The sequence below is a fragment of the Humulus lupulus genome, chromosome 7 (genome assembly GCF_963169125.1).
Source record: "Humulus lupulus chromosome 7, drHumLupu1.1, whole genome shotgun sequence".
In the NCBI taxonomy this organism is placed as follows: Eukaryota; Viridiplantae; Streptophyta; class Magnoliopsida; order Rosales; family Cannabaceae; genus Humulus; species Humulus lupulus.
In genome coordinates, this window is record NC_084799.1 from 18,418,469 (window position 1) to 18,438,718 (window position 20,250).

At 37.0% G+C, this 20,250-nt stretch overlaps 1 non-coding gene across 1 annotated transcript; it reads left to right on the top strand.

The window, feature by feature from the left end:
- Positions 1-16,846: 16,846 nt before the first annotated feature.
- TRNAE-CUC (transfer RNA glutamic acid (anticodon CUC)) lies at positions 16,847-16,919 on the top strand. The gene has a single exon. It is a non-coding gene; the product is annotated as a tRNA-Glu (tRNA).
- The last annotated feature ends 3,331 nt before the right edge of the window (positions 16,920-20,250 follow it).

Consider the following 20,250-nt stretch of genomic DNA (forward strand, 5'->3'; position numbering starts at 1 on the left):
CATTCAGCTTTTACTTTAATATTTTTGCTTTACATTTCTAGGTCAAAATATTTCAAGCATCTTATATTAAAGATTTGCTTTTATGTTTGTTCATTCGTAAAAACAAATCTGTTGGATTTAAGCTCGAGTTTCAATGCATTCATGCACGGTTTACTAAATGTGTCCATGTCCGATCTCATTATTTGTCAAGGTCGAACCTTACTTTCACCATGCACTCGGAAGTGCTTATATGGCATGTAAGATTAGTAGTTTAGTTATATCTTGCTTTTCTAGTCTCTTTAGCTCTTCCTCGAGTAGCTCCCCAAGGTTGTGAGGTAAAAACTATCTTTTTTGCAAAATATTCCAGCCTCGAACTCGACTTAGCTCGAAGTAGGTTTATTTATATTCCAACTTTCTGTCGATTAGTTTTAGCTGGTTTGTTCCAAACTTATTTAGCTTATGCCTGGTTTGTAATCCATACACTTGTAATTTTGATAATTTGGTTATGTCTAGATCATCTTAGCTCACGTATCTGGTTATATCTAGACACTTATAATTTTGATAATCTGGTTATGTCCAGATCATCTTAGCTCGTGTATCTGGTTATATCCAAACACTTATAATCTTGATAATCCGATTATGTAGATCATCTTAGCTCGCGTATCTGGTTACATCCAGACACTTTATTCCATGTTATTTTTTCAAACTTATGGTATTATTGTATACCACTGATGCCCCTTTAATATCTTATGAATGTGACCATAGGTTATTGAATTAAGAGAGTTTGCGAAAAATACAACATTTAGTAAAGAAAATAACTTTTGAGCAAAGTTTAACATTTTAATAATAAAAAGTCTGAAAAATAAACAAGCTTGGTTACAATAAAACATTATCCTACACTACTGATAATAGGGTCATAGATGTTCACCATTCCAAGCTCGTAGTACCAGTTCTCCGTTCAACCTTGCCAATTTATAAACCCCGAGTCGGATAATTGACTCGATCTGGTAAGGTCCTTCCCAGTTAGGTCCAAGTACACCAGCCGACGGGTCCCTTGTAGCCAGAAATACACATCTTAATACCAAGTCTCCCAATCCAAATTTTCCATCTCGAACCTTTTTATTGAAATATCGGGTAGTTCGTTGCTGATATACGACATTTCTCAATTGAGCTTCATCTCGTCTTTCTTCAATAAGGTCTAGACTTTCTTCGAGCTGGGATTGGTTCGAGGCCTGGTCGTAGGCATGGCTCCGTATTGTAGGTATTGCGACTTCAATTGGCAACATGGTCTCGCATCCATATGCTAGGGAGAAGGGGTATGTCCTGTCGAAGTTCGAGTTATGGTTCGATAGGCCCACAAAACTTGGGGTAACTCCTCGGGCCACCTTCCTTTAGCCTCCTCCAACCTTTTCTTTATAGAGTTTTTAAGGGTTGTGTTGAATGCTTCGACCTGGCCGTTTGATTGGGGATGGGTGACAGAGGAGAAGCTTTTTATTATCCCATTCTTTTTGCAGAAATGGGTAAACAAGTCACTGTCGAACTGGGTACCATTGTCCGACACTATCTTTCTGGGCATTCCGTATCGGCAGATGATGTTTTTTACCACAAAGTCTAAAACTTTTTTCGAGGTAATTGTTGCCAGGGGTTCGACCTCGGTCCATTTTGTGAAATAATCAACCGCGACCACAACATACTTCCCCCCACCTTTACCTGTTGGTAGTGAGCCTATAAGATTGATTCCCCACACCGCAAATGGCCATGGGGAGGTCAGCATGGTTAGCTCGGTAGGTGGAGCTCGTGGAATTGAAGCAAATCGTTGGCACATATCACATCTTTTGACATATTCGAATGCGTCTGCCTTGACTGTGGGCCAGAAATACCCCTGTCTTATCACTTTTTTGGATAGGCTATGCCCCCCAGTGTGGTCTCCACAAAATCCTTCATGAATTTCTTCCAGAATTTTCTTTGCCTCGGGTGGAGTTACACATCGAAGTAGTGGCATAGAATACCCTCTTCGATACAACCTCCCTTCCACAATAGTGTATCTCGGGATCTGATACATCAATTTCTAAGCCTCGTTCCATTCTGCTGGGAGAATTCTAGTTTCGAGGTAATCGATTATTGGGGTCATCCAAGTAGGTTGAGAGCCGATCTTGCATACGTCTTCTTCGCCAGGCTAGTTGATACTTGGGGTCGATAGAAACTCTATTGGGACCATGTTCAGTGTATCGGCCTTGCTATTCGTAGCGAGCTTAGCCAATGCGTCCGCGTTTGAATTTTGTTCTCAGGGAACTTTCTCTATAGCGTAGAACTTAAACTGTCCGAGCGCAACCTTGGCTTTCTCTAAATACGCAGCCATCTTTATGCCACGAGCCTGATATTCCCCTAAAATTTGGTTGACCACTAACTGTGAATCACTATAGCAATGTATAGCCTTTGCTTTGAGTTCCTTGGTTATTCGAAGTCCTGCCAATAATTCTTCGTATTCAGCTTCTTTATTTGATGCTTCAAAGTTGAACCTTAAAGCATAATGAAATCGACTTCCCGCTGGAGTGATCAGTATGATACCTGCCCCTGATCCATTTTCGTTGGAGGATCCGTCGACATAAAGTTTCCACAGCTCGCGGGCTGGGGTTACAACTTCATCGTTAAACACTCCAGTACATTCTACAATGAAATCCGTCAGGGCCTGTCCCTTTATGGTCATTTCGGGTGATATGTGATCTCGAATTTTTTGAGTTCGACAGCCCACTTTAACAATCTTCCAGAGGCTTCTGATTTAGATAGAACTTGTCATAGTGGTTGGTCAGTTAACACATGAATAGGGTGTGCTTGGAAATAAGGCCGGAGCTTTTGAGATGAGTGGATTAGGCTGAGAGCCAGTTTTTCTATTACAGGGTATCTCGATTCTGCCCCCAGTAACCTTTTGCTGACATAGTACACTGGTTTTTGTACCATCTTGTCTTCTCGGACGAGCACGACACTAATGGCGTGCTCGGTGGTAGCGAGGTACAAGTACAAGACCTCTCATGTGATAGGCGTCGACAAGAACGGTGGTTCAGCGAGACGTTTCTTTAGGTCCTGGAATGCAAGCTCGCATTCCTCTTACCACTCGAACTTTTTGCCCCCTCTCAAAAGGTTGAAAAAAGGAAGACAAAGGTCTATAGATTTAGAAACAAACCTACTTAGAGTCGCCATTCGTCCAGTTAAACTTTGGACATCCTTATGCTTTTGAGGTGAGGGCATATCAATCAATGCCTTGATCTTGTCAAGATTAACCTCTATTCCTCGCGCATTCACTATGAACCCCAGAAACTTTCCCAAAGATACTCTAAAAGAGCATTTTTGTGGGTTGAGTTTCATGTTATATTTTCGTAGTACGGTGAAGCATTCCGCAAGATCATCCACATGGTTATTATTATGTTTGGACTTGACTAGCATGTTGTCAACATACACTTCCATGTTATTACCTACCTGCTCGGTGAACATTTTGTTTACCAGTCTTTGGTACGTTGCTCCAGCGTTTTTGAGTCCGAAAGGCATGACATTATAGCAGTATAGCCCTTTATCAGTTACAAAGCTCATATACTCTTGGTCCAGCGCATGCATGGAGATATGGTTATATCCAGAATAAGCATCCATGAATGACATGATGCCATGACCTGCAGTGGCATCTACGAGCTGATCAATCTGAGGTAAGGGGAAAAAGTATTTAGGGCATGCCTTGTTAAGGTCGGAGTAATCGATACAGGTTCACCATGTGTCGTTGGGCTTCGGAACCAACACTGGACTGGCAATCCAATCAGGATAGAAGGTGTCTCGTATGAATCGATTTACCTTTAACCTGTCGACTTCTTCCTTGAGGGCCTTCTTTCTATCGTCGCCCAGGAGTCTTTACTTTTTCTGCTATGGGGGGGAGATTTTGTCGATGTTAAGTGCATGACTCATGACATTTGGACTGATTCCCACCATGTCCGAGTGTGACCATGTGAATACATCCTGGTTTTCTTTTAAGAAGCGGATTAATTGTTATTTTGCTTCTTTAGAAAGATTCTTACCCACCTTTACTATCTTTGTGGGGTCTGTTTCTTCGAGCTTGACTTCCTAGAGCTCTTCTAAAGGTTCGAGGTCAGCCTTTTCTTCTATTATGGGGTCGATCTCTTCATCTATCTCGAAGACCGTCCCATCCTTGTTCTGAATAATTACAAGTGCCTGTGCACTTGTTTGCTTCTTTCCCCTAACAGAGATGCTATAGCATTCCCTCCCCGCTAGCTGGTCCCCTTTCAGCGTCCCGATGCAACTAAAAATTGGGAACTTCATGGTCAGGTGCCTAACAGATGACACTGCCCCCATCCCAACTAGGGCGGGTCTCCCGAGAAGTACATTGTAGGCTGATGGGAGGTCCACCATGACAAACTCCATCTTCTTGGTTACAGAGAGTGGATAGTCTCCCAAGGTCACGGGGAGTTCAATGGATCCCATAAAGGCAATCCCCTCTCCTAAAAAATTGTACAATGTGGTTGCACATGATTTTAGATTGCGAAGCGCAAATCCCATCTTTTCTAGAGTGGCTTTATAGAGGAGATTCACCGAGCTCCCGTTATCAATCAAGACTCGGCGTACCCTCTTTTTCGCGAGTTAGAGGGTTATGACCAGGGGGTCCATGGGGAAACTGGACGTGTGACGTGTCCTCTATAGTAAAGGTTATGGGTTGAGTCTCAACCCTTTGTTGTTTTGGAACTCATGGTTCGGGTTCGTAGGGAGAACCATCGCCTGTCTTGAGCTCATTTACATATCTCTTTTGGGCATTCCTACCTGAACCTGCGATAGAGGTCCTCCTGAGATGGTTATTACATCTTCTCCATCAATCGGAGGGGGTCGCTCATCGTCCTGAGCTCGAGCATTATTATTTTGGGCAGGTGGTGCAGCTGTTGCCCTTTGGCTTGTGGAAGCTTGATTAGGATTTCAGTTTCAGATGTACTGTCTGAAATAACCCCTCGAGATCAAACCTTCGATCTCGTCTTTCAACTATCGACATTCATCAGTTGTATGTCAAATATCTCGGTGAAATCTATAGTATTTATTTGAATCTCTCTATGCTTTTTGGTTCCTCATGGGGTCAGGTCATCTGAATGGGACCTGGTTTTCATTAGCCAGGTAGATATTCTCCCGAGACTCGTTGAGCTCGGTATACACCTTGTATACGGAGAAGTATTTGTCCCCTTTCTTCTTCTTCCCTCCATCTGCCTTAGGGTTATTCCCTTCATTTTTCTTCCTTTTATAAGGGTTATCCCTAGGGGGCTTCAAAGTTGAGGGGTCAGCCGAGGTCAAGGTAGAGTTCATGTTTGTCGTTGTAGTTACGAGATGAGAGGTCATGTTCAGTGCTGACCTCGCCTCTTCTACATTGACACACCTCTGGGCCCTTCGATTGAACTCAGTTGAAAAGTTTCCTTTGTAAGTCTTCCTAGAGGGGACTTCCCAGCATTACGCCTACTCTAACCACCATCAGGTGACCACTATCTTCGACATCTCGAGCTAGGGCCACTTCTAAGTTAAACCTCGTGAGGTAACTTTTTAGCGACTCGTTTTGTTTTTGTCGAACGTTGGTTAAGGCTGAGGCCTTGGGCCTGATGCCAACCATAGCCTTCATTTTTTTTTAAAGTCCCTAGACAATTGATCCCAAGACACGATCAAATGCCTTTTGAACTTCTCAAACCAATTTTTTGCTGGTCCTATAAGTGTGGTTGGGAACAGCATACACCTGAGCTCGTAACCAACATTGCTGGCTCGCATAATGGTGTTGAACGTGCTCAGATGGTTATAGGGATCTGAGTTTCCGTCAAATGGTGGGACATGAGGTATCCTGAATCCCTGAGGGAACGGGGTGTTGGAGATATGTGGAGCAAAAGGCTCGAGCTCTTCATCAGACTCTTCAGCCTTGTCCCTGCCACGCTCGTTCTGTAAGAGCCTGAATGCTCTCTCTAATTGTTCAATCCTTTCTTGGACTAAATCCACTGGAGGTCTAGCCTGGACCTGTGGGGGATGGTTATCGTTAATAAATACTCGAGCTCCCTGTCTTGGTACAGGGTTATACGCTGGTTGTTTGTGGCCATTCAGATGGTCTCGCAGATCTAGGTTCGGGGGATTGTCTCGACCCCAATTGTGGTTTAAGTGTTCCCGCAGATCAGGATGATTCCCTTGATTCCCCGTATGTCTCGTGTAACGCCCTAAACTCCAGGGACCATTATGGTGCGCATTTTAAATATTGTTAAACTCGTTAATCGAGTCATTTGGCCATAATCATGTAACTAAGTATGATTAGCAGTTTAAGGATTAAAATTTTTGGTTAAGATATAACGTTTCACTAAAACATTTACTGTATACATTTGGATCCCAAAAATATAATTTAAAGGTTAATTACAAAAAATATTTACAATCAGCCAATCTAAGCGGCAAAACAGGGTTTAACCTAGTTCCTCTTTCAACCATCGGTCGTGGCAGTTGAGCAGCCACATATGTACACATCGTCACCTAAGCTCTCCAACTCAAGGATGGTCTAGCTTTCTTCTGCCTTTACCTGCACCACATAGCACCCGTGAGCCGAAGCTCAGCAAGAAAACTCAATATGCTCATGAACAATAATAACATGCCATTAAGCCATAACGTGCATGCCCAGCAAATATAGCCCTATCCAAGCATGCAAATAAGTTCTAATAATGATGGGTATCCAGGATAAGGAATCCTGCCCTCCTAAATGGATGACTATCAAGTCAATCCTAATCAGATAAGTGATTTAACACTGGTGGTTCCGGTAACCATGCTGGACTTATAGCCCTAAATAGTAGAGTGACAGTTGTAATAGTCACTAAGGTGGGTTCCGTTCCCATTAGACATGTGATGATATAGTCACCTAGGCTTTACAAATAAGTGATCCTTTCACTAGCTTAAACAAGATAGGTATTTGATGAAATAGTCACCAACATAAACCTACCGAGTGACCATAGAGTCACTAACATGGGATTCTATTTCCCTCAACCATGTGACAAAGTAGTCACCTAGGCCTTTGGCCCGGGCTCTGAGTAACTAGTCATAGACTAGACAAGCACTTATAATTTTCATTGAACTTAGGGTCAATCCGGCATCAATGCTCCATATGAGTCATTCAATGCAGATGTCGATTAGATCTAATCTTTTATCGGCTCTACGTTCATGAAGTTTACGCCGCTTCTGACTCTTAGGTTAGTAACACACGACCAGTGGTCAATACCGTTGTTGAACTTGACTAGTAAGTCACAGCTTCACAGACGGATCTGACACCATTGCCGATTCTGACTAGTAAGTCAGTGCCACGCACAAGTAAGCAATGCTACCAGGCATATATCATATGTCAAATATCTGAATATAAGATATTCAGCATGCTTACTTAACTATTGCTAGCATAATTAGGATCATGCACAAACACAGAGACTCAAGCTCTGATCAATCTCACATTTAACATTCATGGCATGCCCTAACCACATGTTTCTCGTGCATCACATGCATCGCATTTAAACACTCAACATGCCTCAATAATAACCATGCATGTCATATACAGGGTACAGTTTTCTTACCTCAGGTTCGAGCGAGAAATAATAATTGAACGACCTTTGAGAACGATCAATCCTTTAATCCCTTAGAGGTCACCTAGTCATAACCAAATATGGGATTCCATCAATAAAATCAATAATAAAGGTTCCCGGACCAAGACTTAGCCTTTGGAACATCAAATCCCACTAAATCGGGTAGTAGGAACAATCCCGAGGCCTAAGGTTTAAGTCCCCAAGCCAAAAACCCAATTTTGGAAAAAAATGCTCTTAAGGGCCGCAACCCTACATCCACCATGCCGCGGCCCGCCTCCCAAACAGAGGCATCAGCCTCAAGCTTCGGCACCCTATGCTGCGGCATTGCCTCCCAAGCGTCGTGGCATTGCCTGGCCATCAGCCAAAAACCCCTGTTTTCTCCCATCAACACCTCATTTTTTTCCCTCTTTTAATCCTTCCAAAACTTACCCAATCATCTCCAAATCCAAACCAAGCATCCCCACAACACAATAAACATTCCCACAACAAAACCCAAGCTTTAAGCCACCAATTACTCAATTCTATAATCAAAAGTTCTAACTCAAAACTAACTTCAAAACAGAGTAAAAACCAGAAATTTCATGGCTGAATCTTACCTCAAGCTCAAGATTAACCCTCTTCAATGGCTGAACACAAGCCTAGAACCTCAAGCCTTGATTCCCACACTAAAATCCTCAAACTTAGCTTCAAAATTCAAAAAGAAAAGAAGAAGAAAATGATGAACGGATGAAGAGGAAGAAGGTGAAGGAGATGCTCTGTTTTTGCTTAACTTTCCACAGCCTTCTCAAGTTATATCTATCCTTAGGGTGAAAATACCTAAATGCCCCTAGGCTTATCCTCCTTCCTTAACAGCCCCCAAGGGCAAAATTGTCATTTCCCATCTAATCCCGCTAATCATAATTAACGTCCTCCAATTCCCATTATTCCCAATATTCTCAAATGCTAATAAATCACATCCCATTACCCTTTAATCCCCAGCAATGTTCTAATCACCAAATTACCTCGAGACTCACCCCGAGCCCCGAAACTAACCCCGTTATGACCAGACCGATAACTTGCATTCAAAGATCGTCTCATGCCGAATGGCTCGAACAAATCCACATATAATGTGGTATTATTTATAATTCACCCACATGCATGAAAATACACAATTACGCCCTCAACGGGCCAAATTACCAAAATGCCCTTATAATTAAAAATGAGGCCATATGCATGCATTTATCATCGTATTATAATATAATTCTCATAAACATGCATATAATCATTTAATGGCATAATAAATCAATTATGGCCCTCCCGACCTCCTAATCAAGGTCTTAAACCTTATTAGGGATTTCGAGGCATTACATCTCGGTTCTGTGTTGTAAATGCTCATGGACCGAGTGTAATCCGAGCTTTCACTTACATAACTCGTAGATCGGCAATTACGAGGTGGGTCCCCTGCTGGCCTCCTTGTCCCAACAGTCTGTGATCTTGACATTTGGCTTCCCATAGGCTGAGGAGCCCTGCGATCTCGGGTAGCTTATCTTTCACTCCCATGTCCATGCCTAGCCCGTCGATTTCCATCTCAATGTGCAGGTCGTGGAACCTCCTGGACTGGCGAGGGATGCCTTATTGGCGATGGTGGGTGTCTTATGGGAGACGGTGGTTGTCTCCCATTGCTGGGCCTAGATGGTTTCGAATTTGCCTGGTCAGGCTCCGGGTTGTTTTACGCAGCATCAGGATTCGGGTTCCGAGCCACTGAGGGGGCTCGGTTATTTCCCGTTCCTGTTTGTGCTTCTGCAATCGGGTTGGTAGTACCCTCTGTTATATTATTTTATAATATAATGTAAAATTATATTATATTATAATATAATGTTTTTGATTAAATAAATGTGACAAAGTGTGTCACATATTGTAACATATAATAGAGAGTTACAATATTTAGATATATGAGATATATCCAAATAATGTAACATATTTGGTGTTACAAATTTGTAACTTCCAAATATTACCCTTTATTGTGTAAGATTGTTGTTACACAATATTGAGATGAATTCATAAAGCCATATGAGATATGGCTGTTAGAGATATGATTTGAACCCCAATAATGTGTTTTGGGAGTTACAAAATCATTTGGGAGGGTTTGGAACCGTTTGGAAAAACAGCACAATTTTTTGTGCTGAAATTGGTCAGTGGCCGCGGCCACCAACATTCAGTGGCCGCGGCCTGTGGGTCAGAGACCAGTGGCCGCGGCTACTAATGTCTCTGGCCGCGGCCACAGGCCAAAAACTGACCAAATTTTCAGTTTTTTCAATATTTGTTGAACGGCTCAAAAAACCCAAATAACTCCCAAATCTCTTTTCATTCCATATTAATCCAATTAAACATTGGTAACAGCCATGGGGGTTAGTGGAATTTGAAATTCAAAGGGTGTCTCTAAACTCTATAAATAGGAGCCTATAGCTCACTTGTAAGACACAACTTTTCTATCCACTAGAGCACTTGGCTAGAAACACCTTGAGGCTTGATAATTCCAGAAAGCTTTTCCAATATCTGAGAGAGATCCCTTAGTGCTTGAGTTAGGGGGAAATAAGCTTTTGGACAAAGGTTTTAAACCTTGTTCAAGTTGGTGATCCTCAATCCTCTTCACTTAGGTTGTGTAAGTGAAAGTTTGATTGCGTTTCTGTTCTTCTTTTTATTCTATTGCTTTTCTTCTTGTTCTCTTGTTCTATTTACTTGTATATTTTGTTTAAGAGTTGTAATCTTTTCATTTGGTCTAAACACTTTATTTTACTTGTAATCTTTTGCTTAGAGTTGTATTCTCACTATCCTCTTCTTCATCATCATCTTCTTCCTTTCTTTAGTTTATTTGTATTTTCAGTTATAGAGTTGTAACCTTATTTAATCAATCTATATTTACTTGTAATATTATTGCATAGAGTTGTAATATTATAATCATTTCCATTGAGGCAAAACAATATTTTCCTAACACCCTCAGCCCGGCTACTCCTCCGGAACCTTGGCTGGACTGGTTGGGATGCTAGTGGTGGCACCTGCTCCGCCATCCTGGTGGTCGTGCTCCCACGAGGACGTCCCCTAGGCCTTCGAGGAGGTGCCTGGGCGCCAGCACCCTGCCTGGCTAACTCTTCGTTGTGCTTTGTTGCTTCTACCAACTGTTTGTGCAATTGGAAATTTTCAAGTTCCACAATTGGAACATATCTTTTAGGATTGTAATACATATCCTCGTCAAGCCTGGGGGTAGGCGGCCCTCGAGAGTTTGATGAATCGCTCATTTCTTCAAGATCTGGATCCATCATGGGCTGCTTTCCAAGCCGTCGTGGATAATCTTCAGCATGAGGAATCTTCTCCTCAGGTATATTGGGCATTGGTCGCTCACCTGTACTGGGGTCACTCGCAGTGGCCATTGATGATTCGAGAATCTTTCTGACTAAACAGGCTCACGTCTTGCTTAATATCTCTCAATGAAAGCACCAAACTGTTGACGCCATTTTTCGTCAACTTAGAAAAGAATATCAATTAAACTAAATATACCAGAGGAAACAAATAATATAGACACGAATTTTTACGTGGTTCAGCAGTTAAAATCTGCCTAGTCCACGAGTCTGTGTTATTAAATTCTTGGAATTCTCTGATAGCTTTCTGGAAGAAATTGTACAGAGTTTTTCCAATATTCTTTTTTTCATCCTCTACAAATGAATCGTCCCACTCTATTTATAGAGTGGTTTACCGAATCTCTTCCCACAGATTTCGGGGAGTTATTCTACAAAATCAATTAAAATAATGCCATTAAATGCATTAGTTACTACGTACGCGGTAATATCCCATGATATTTGGGATTTAATAACAAACTACATCAGAACCCTTAAACAAAGGGATTTTACAACAATAAACATGTTCACACACAACTTGCGAGCTTGGATGCTAGATTCACACACCTTCAAGACCGTTTATCTATGACGAGCTCGTCAGCTTGGTTCACCTATGTTCTCAACAAGTGATGTTGATGAGACCATCCTCTTTGAGCTTACAATACTCAAGCTCGAATCGTCTTGCCTGAGGGCAGGAATAAATCAAGAAATTTATACAAGTGTTGAACCATTGCCACTGCGAGTTGCGAGCCTAACTTATAACCTTAGAACACCTCTGAGACTACATAGTTCCCGAGCTCACCAATCCCGACGTTGTCACATTTACTACTCAGCGAGACTGTCTCTGACTTGCTGATCACATGACGACTGTGCTACTCTCGAGCTTACACCTTACGAGCCTGGATTTCGATATCCAAATTCCCATTCTTGAAATCGGGGTGTAACACCCAAAAAAACACATTTAATAGATCTAGAATCTAGTTTATCACTCACATTATGTGCATATGCATTACAACCAAAAAAAAATAAGTAAGATAGTGAAGGTGGCTTACCAAACCAAAGCTCATCTAGAGTTTTAAACCCAACGGTCCTGTAGGGACTTTTATTGATCAGTGTACAAGTTGTGTACAATGCTTCTCCCCAGTACATCTTTGCAAGACCTTACTGTAACAACATGCATCGAATTTTGTTTGCTAATGTCATGTTCATCCTCTTAGCAACACCATTTTGTTGAGGGGTTTTCTTGACAGTCCTGTGTCTCATAATTCCACTTTCCATACAAAAAAGGTTAAATTCCTCATTAATAAATTCAAGTCCGTTATCAGTCCTTAGATTTTTTACTCTAAGATTTGTTTGATTTTCAACCTAAATTTTCAAGAATTTAAACTTTTTTAAGCATTCATCTTTGTGTTTTTACAAATAAACCCATACTTTTCTGCTATAGTCATCAATAATAGACAAAAAATACCTATTACCCTTTTGAGTTTGAGTTAAGCTTGGTCCCCAAAGATCAACATGAATGTATTCCAACTTCCTTGTTGCTCTATATGTGCTTTTAGCAAATTTGACTCTATGTTGTTTTCCATGCACACATATCTCACAAAAAGGTAAGTTAGTGTGTTTATATTTTCCTAGCAAACCATGTTTTGATAGCTCAATGATTCTTTACTCGCTTATGTGCCCAAGGTGTTCATGCCACAACTTGGTTTCTGATTATGTATCTTTTTCAGCAGATGCACATGTGGGAGTAACAGTTTCACCATTTAGAACATATAAGCCATGTTGTTTAATGCCTTTCATTATGATTAGTGATCCTCTTGCTACTGTCATAACACCATTTACAGACTTGTAGGAACACCCTTCATCATCCAAAGTGCCTAGAGAAATCAAATTTATTTTCAAAGATGGTATGTATCTAACATTGGTTAGTTTTTTGAATTGTACCATCTTAATATTTGATTGTTATAGATCCTTTCCCTAACACTTTGTAGGTCTGATCATTTCCCATTAGAACATTCCCTTCACTTATTTCTTTGTAATCAAAAAACCAGCTTCTATGTGGACACATATGATAAGTGCATCCACTGTCCATTATCCACTCCTTAATGTCTCAGTTAATTGTTACAGCAAAAGCTTCTCCATCAGAGTTATCTTCAACCAAAGCAGCTTGATCTTGTCCCTTTTCTTCATCATCTTTATCCTTGCTTTTCCTTTTGAGTTCCCAACAAGCCTTTTTGAGATGACCAATCTTTCCACAGTGATAACACTTCCTAGTTTCTCCTGTTCTTGATTTAGATCTTGAGTGTCCTCTTAATGGTCCTCTAGAGTTACTTCTTTTCTGATTTCTTCCTCAGATAATTAATGCTTCATCACTTCTGGACTCCTGTCTTGCAACTTTTAACCATGTTATCTCGGCATCTCTGGATCTTAAGGCACTCTTAACATCATCAAGGGTAAGTGTGTCTCGGCTGTACATTATGATTGTGCACATTTCCTTCAATTGATCAGGTAACCCATTCAACAACAAGACTGCTTGATCTTCTTCCTTGATCTCTTCTCCCATGTTTCCTAAAGCTCTAACTATTTTGCTCAAGTCATCAAAATTATGCTCTAGAGACTGAGTGGCATTCATCTTGAAACTATACAGTTTACCCTTCAAAAAAAATTTAGAGGCAGTAGACTTTGTCATATAAAATTGCTCTAGTTTCTTCCACATATTTGCTGTACTTTTCTCATATATTACTTGCCTTAGAACATTATCAGCAAGATGCATGATTATTGTTGATCTTGCTTGTTTTGCTATTGTCAGTTATCTTCTATCTTCACATCATCAGTTGAGTCTCCTTCCTCTAAAGCACTATCTAGTTTCTAATATGCTAGAATGGTCATAAACTTCTCTTTCCACGAGCTGTAACCTCCAGTGCCATCAAAATTTTCCAGATCAAAACGTGTTGAAGTTGAAGCCATTTCTTGAGACTCGTTCTTGATTCTCTAAGGTGTGAATCTTGATCTTTGACTCTGTTTTCGAACTTGGCTTCTGGTACCAATGTAGGAAATTCACTAAAACAATGGCAAACAACTTAAACACCAAATATCATAATTGAAAGGTTAAGCAAATCATAAAACAGATATCAAACTATTTAGCTCAAAAGAAAGAAATTAACAAAAGGAGATAGAGACACAGAGTTTTATACTGGTTCGGACACCATTAAAATTTCCTACTCCAGTTTCCTCTTGAAGAGGTTCCACTAAAATGTATGTAAGAATACAAACATCAATCTTTGAGTACAAGAATACACAAGAGAATCTCCAAAGAACTAAGACTTGTGACACTATTGAATCCCCAAGAAACCAGCACTGAATTTCCTTCTATTCAGTCTTCCATCACAGCTTCATTCACTAGTTCTTTCCTTCTTCTTCTCTCAATCTTTCTCAGGAAGAATACACTCTTCGATTTCTCTCTACAAAACTATTTTTCTCTAGCTCTGCTAAAACTATTCCTCACTGTACTCAAAACACAGTCTAACTTGGTTCTTCTATAATTAACCGAAATTAGTTACAAAAAACTAACAACCAACTAACTTCAGTTGACAAATCATCTTAATAGAAAGATTATGACTTAGTGGATTAAATCTTCAAAACATTTGCATCAATGAACTATTCATTTCAATTTGAAATCTGTTAGGAAAGACTAATAAATGGGGCCAAAACATCAAATTTATTTTTGAAGGGGCTAAATCTAAGATTTTTAAAAAGTGTAGAGATTATTTAATAAAACAATATATAATATATTTGTTTTTTGGAAAATTGTGTTAGGCCAAAGACCTGGGAAAAATAATAATCACTGCAATTTTCTGACATAGGCGAACATATTTATGGGCGAATCATAACCAAAGTCCTCCTATCCTAGGACACAATTAAAAAAATAAAATAAATTAAAAAAACTTGGTTGCAAGCCTTTGTAAACTATGATAGTCAATGTCATATAACACATTTATATATCTACTAGTAAATAGGTAGAAATATGCAAAGCTGCTTAGTTTTATTTTAAAAATTAATTAAATATATGTATTAAGTATTTATAATTGTTAAATAACTAAACACTATTATCTCTTTTATATAATAAGTGTGTAGATAACGAAATTTTTTTGTTTTAACGGTTTTTTATTTTTTTCCGTTAACTTTAACAGAATATTCTTATATTTAACGTTAGATTGTAAATCTGCCTTAAATTTAAATAAAATTAATTAAACAAATTAAAATAAATATTTTACAATAATAATTATTTAAAAAAGAATAAAAGCATACATTTTATAACTTAAATAAAATTTAATTCAATTTAAACTTAATATTATATTAAACATATAATATATAATCTTTTGTTATCAATTCAAATTCAAAAACTAAAACAAACTTAAACTTAAACAAAAATTAATTAAAATAGGATATTTTTAAGATATTTTATAATAATTAAATCATATTTATTTAAAAATAATAAAGGCATACATATCATTTTTTTTATCTTATAAATTTGTGTGATAGTTTGTTTTTTTATCAAGTGATTAGAGCTCTTTTTCTTCATCAAAAGACATTGTGAGATACATTAGAAACTAAAAATAGTTGATACATGTATACTAATGTCTACACTATGACTTTTTCTATTCTTATTTTATTTATATTATTAATTTCTTTTTAAATATTATTGTAATTTATATATATATATATATGTATATATCATGAAGCCATGTAAATATATATATATCTATGTCAATATTATGTTTAGATGTAATATATGTAAAGATTATTGATATAAATATTTAGAGTAATGATATGTGCACACAATTTTTACACCCAAATATTACACATACTTATGATGGAAAAAAATTTTACCAATCATTTTTAGTTTATATGGGTCCCGCTAAACTAAAACGACTTGCTGGGGGTAAAAAGTGTGTGCACATATCATTACTCAAATATTTATATATACTACAGAAGTATAATTCATTCTATTATATATATATATATTAAAAATAGTAAACCAGTTTTTATCAAAATGACAATGTTTACAACTGTAAAACTAAGCAAACGTGCAATGCACGTTGCTTCTACCTAGTATATATATAAAATAATGACATTAATATATTAAAAGAAAAATTAAGCATAAATATGGTTTATGGTTTTTTTTTAAATATATGTATGATAATATTTTAGAATATAAACTATATTATTTAATTTATAAAATATTCATGATATTATTCAAATCACACATTTATAATTAGAGAAAAAATTTGTTTATTCTTGATTGAAGATAAATGTTATTCTAATTTATTATGTAGTGACATGTTTTCTTTATAAATATAAATAATAATTATTTTAATAAAAATTAAGATTATGCATTATATATTATTATAATAATGATATTTTATAAAATTTGAATTTATATTAATATAATTATTCATTATCTAATTTTCTATTAAATATTATTATATACATATATTTTATAATCTTTAAATTTATATTAATATAATTAATAAATATCTATTTATAATAATTTTTAAATGTGTATTCTATTAAATATTTGTAATATTATATTAAAGTTAGCAAACAAAAAAATCTCTAAAATTAAGAATTTTCGTCAACATATTTATTATAAGAAACAATGGCTAATGCATTTAGAATTAGAACTAGTATTTGGTGAAGAAGAGAAGAAACAAATTCACTTTCCACCGCCATTTTTAAAGCTCTCACTTCATTCTCCACAAATTTCAAAGATGTTAAAACTTTTAGGACGAAGCTCAGTGATGCTACCAAAAGATTTTAATTGACAAAAAACACATTTATACAATATATATTATTTTCAAATAGCGACATCACAAATCCGTTGTAGTCTAGTTGGTCAGGATACTCGGCTCTCACCCGAGAGACCCGGGTTCAAGTCCCGGCAACGGAAATATTTTTAGTTAGCAAACTTTTATAACCAAGTTAATAAAAAACGACAATAAGACCTTAGAAATAATTATTTGAACGATCTACACCTTTTGGGCCGAGAATGAAAAGCCAGAAATGAAGCAAATCGCAAGTGTTAAAACCGACAACAAAAATTAAGAGAAAATTACATATTTATGGTTATTTTAACAATTTTACAAAAAAATGTTTTTTTTTCAAAAATCTTATTATATGATTTTTTTTTATTTTATGGGTTTAGTTTCTCATATTTTTATATAAAAATTGGTTCGTGTCATAGTTTTACTCTTAATTAAATTTATTTAAATTAGGAGATTATTTTAGTTATTTAAGTATTTTTTATTTGATTGTTTTTATATTAGTTTCATTATACAATATTAACTTAGTATTTTAAAAAAGGAACTTAATCTATTCTATTGTTTAATGTTTATTTTTCATAATTTAATGTTATAATTTAAAATCACAAATACATTTTCACTTGACTATTTTTAGTTTGTATCTCTTCAACTTCTCTTTTCGTTGACGTCTTATTTCTCCTCTTTTTTTGTCAAATTTTTTTGGAGAAAGCTTCTTATTAAGTTATCTCCCCTTCAACTCAAAATATTTTATTATTTATTATCATTTTTTATTATTGTACTTATTTTTTTGTTCTAATTTTTTTTTTACATTTTTTTTTAAAGATCGTGACTATTTTTTACTTGTTTGGGTTAAGTAGCTAATAACAGTTACGAATTCATATATGTTTTTTTTTATTCTCATCAAGGTAACCAGTTCCTCATTCATGTTTTCATATCAGATTATTTTTTTTCAAATTTGAATGTTTACATCTGTTGACGCCTTTTTTCGTCAACTTAAATAGTAGAGAAATTAAACAATAAAATATTTGTGCAAATGAATAAAGAGGAAAACCAGAAGATTTTTACGTGGTTCAGCAGTTAACTCTGCCTAGTTCACAAGTCTGTGTTATTAAGACTTTGGAGTTTTCTGGAAACTTTTCAGAGAAGAGTTGCCCAGAGTTTTCTCTCAAGAAATCAGAAATCCCTCCCTTACAAATGGTGTTTCCTTCTCTATTTATAGAGAAGGTTGCAGAATTCATTCTCACATATCTCGGGAAGATATTTTGTAAATCAATTACTATAATGCTATTTAATGCATTATTTCCTATATACACGGAAACGTCCCATGAAGATCAGGAACGGATAACAGATTAAATGATATCCCTTAAATTTTGGGATTTTACAATAATGAATGTATTCACACGTAACCGATTAACCCAGATGATTCATCAAATCTCCGAGATCATCAATTGGCATTGAACTTGCCAAGACCATGAGTCAATCACGAGCCCGTCACCTAGCTTCGCGCTATGCTCGGAACAAGTAGATTCTGACTATGATGCCACATCCGAGCTTGCACTTCCCGAGCTCGAGCCATCTCGCCTGAAGGCAACCAGGGAAAAATATATACAAGTGTCATTCCTTGGCTTTTGCGAGCTCTAAGAACATTCGAGGCTACCATATGTTTCGAACTCACACCTGACGAGCCCAGTTTTCAGGGTCATAACTTCTTATCTCGAAATCTGGGTGTAACATCTTGCCCCCTCAAAAGTATCAGTTCGAATCCCATGAGAAGGAAACTTTTGAACTACCCTTCTTGGAAACTGTACCATCAATTGCACTCGAGTGTGGACACGCGTCAGGCAGGTATTGGAAGATCAGAGTACTTGAGTATGTTTGCACCATACCCACGTGATAACTCTACAAAATAGAGTTATTTTACCACTTTTTATGTGCTAATTGTTGCTTAATTCTTGAGTTTTTAATTGATTTATTAAGTTTTTAAGTAATTTTGAATTTATTATTCTTATTTTAACTTTTTAGATTTTTATATGTTTTTATAGATGTTTTATTGTAATATGTTGTAATTTAATTAGTTGAAAATATTGTTGTTAGATTAAAAGTTAGAAATGTGATTTTATTGAGCTTAAATGTCAAAGTAAATTAAATTTTAATTAATATTTTCATGGAACTTATGTTGTATATTTTATTATTGAAAATATTTAGTTTTAATTTAATTTATATATATTTTATAGGGTTTATGTTGTATTTTTGGACTCTTGATAAAAAAAACAAGAGAAATGAAAGAAGGAAAGAAAAGTGTTAGATTTGTGAGAAAAGCTTAGGAAATTGGTAATTTCCCAGGCCCAATTTGCAACTTCCACCAGCCCACCAACAGTCGGCCCAGCACCCGAAGCCCAGGCCCACGCCTGCTTCTCCTTCCCAGCGTCAGCCTCCAGCCGCAACAGCCCCGAGATGCCTCCTTCAACACACGCCGAAATCACCTCAGCAGCTTCCTGCCCAAGCTGCCTCAGTCCATGCACGCCTCCGCCTGGCTTGACTCCACCTCTTCAGCTCCCCCACACCCGAAGCCTTCCTCCTTAGCAAAGCTCCATGGGTCTCTCCCTCCAGCCAACTTTTGGCCCAACGCACCAGCAGGCCCGAAGACCCCACCAGTTGCCTGCCCAGCCTGCTTCCCTGCCACAAAGCAGCCTCCTTTTCCCTTTTTTGAGCCCAACAAATCAAATTGTCCCCTTGTCCCACAATGTCCCAAAATACCAATTTTTTACCCAAACTTTTCTACACATTTTACCCCAAAATCATCATTACACCCTACAATTTACCCATATTTGCCATATTATAATTAATTCAATTAATTTAATCAATTTAATTAATTTAAATTAATTATTTTAATACACTTTTTTTTGGCTATAAAGAAGGGAGTTTAGGGCATATTTTGAGGGGAGGTTACACTACACAAAGTTTCTACATTTCAAAACCTCTCTATTTTGTTCATCTTCTTCTTATTTTTTGTTAATTTTCTATGTGTTTTTAGAGGAAAAATTTGGGAGTTTCTCCTCCAAATTTTCCTATTTATGTTTGTATTTTCTATTTTAGTTATGAGTTTCTAATCTTTTTAAGATTATTAAGGTGATGATGAAACAATATGTAACTAGATAGTGTTTATTTTGTATGTTGATTTCCCATTTTGTGCAACAAAGTTTATGGATTTTTCTTCTTCATATATGTCTTTCATCTTTAATATCTCATATTTTGGATTGTTAGATAATATTGCACTTTGTTCTTCATTTTGCAAAAAACATAATATTCTTTGTGTAAGATGTGTCATTAAATTATACACATCCATGCTTAGAACAAAAATATTATGTTTTGTCTTATAAATAATGTTCATTGATTTATTTGTTATTTCATTAGATTGATTTACACTAAATGCTTTGAAATTATAATTTTAAAAGTGAA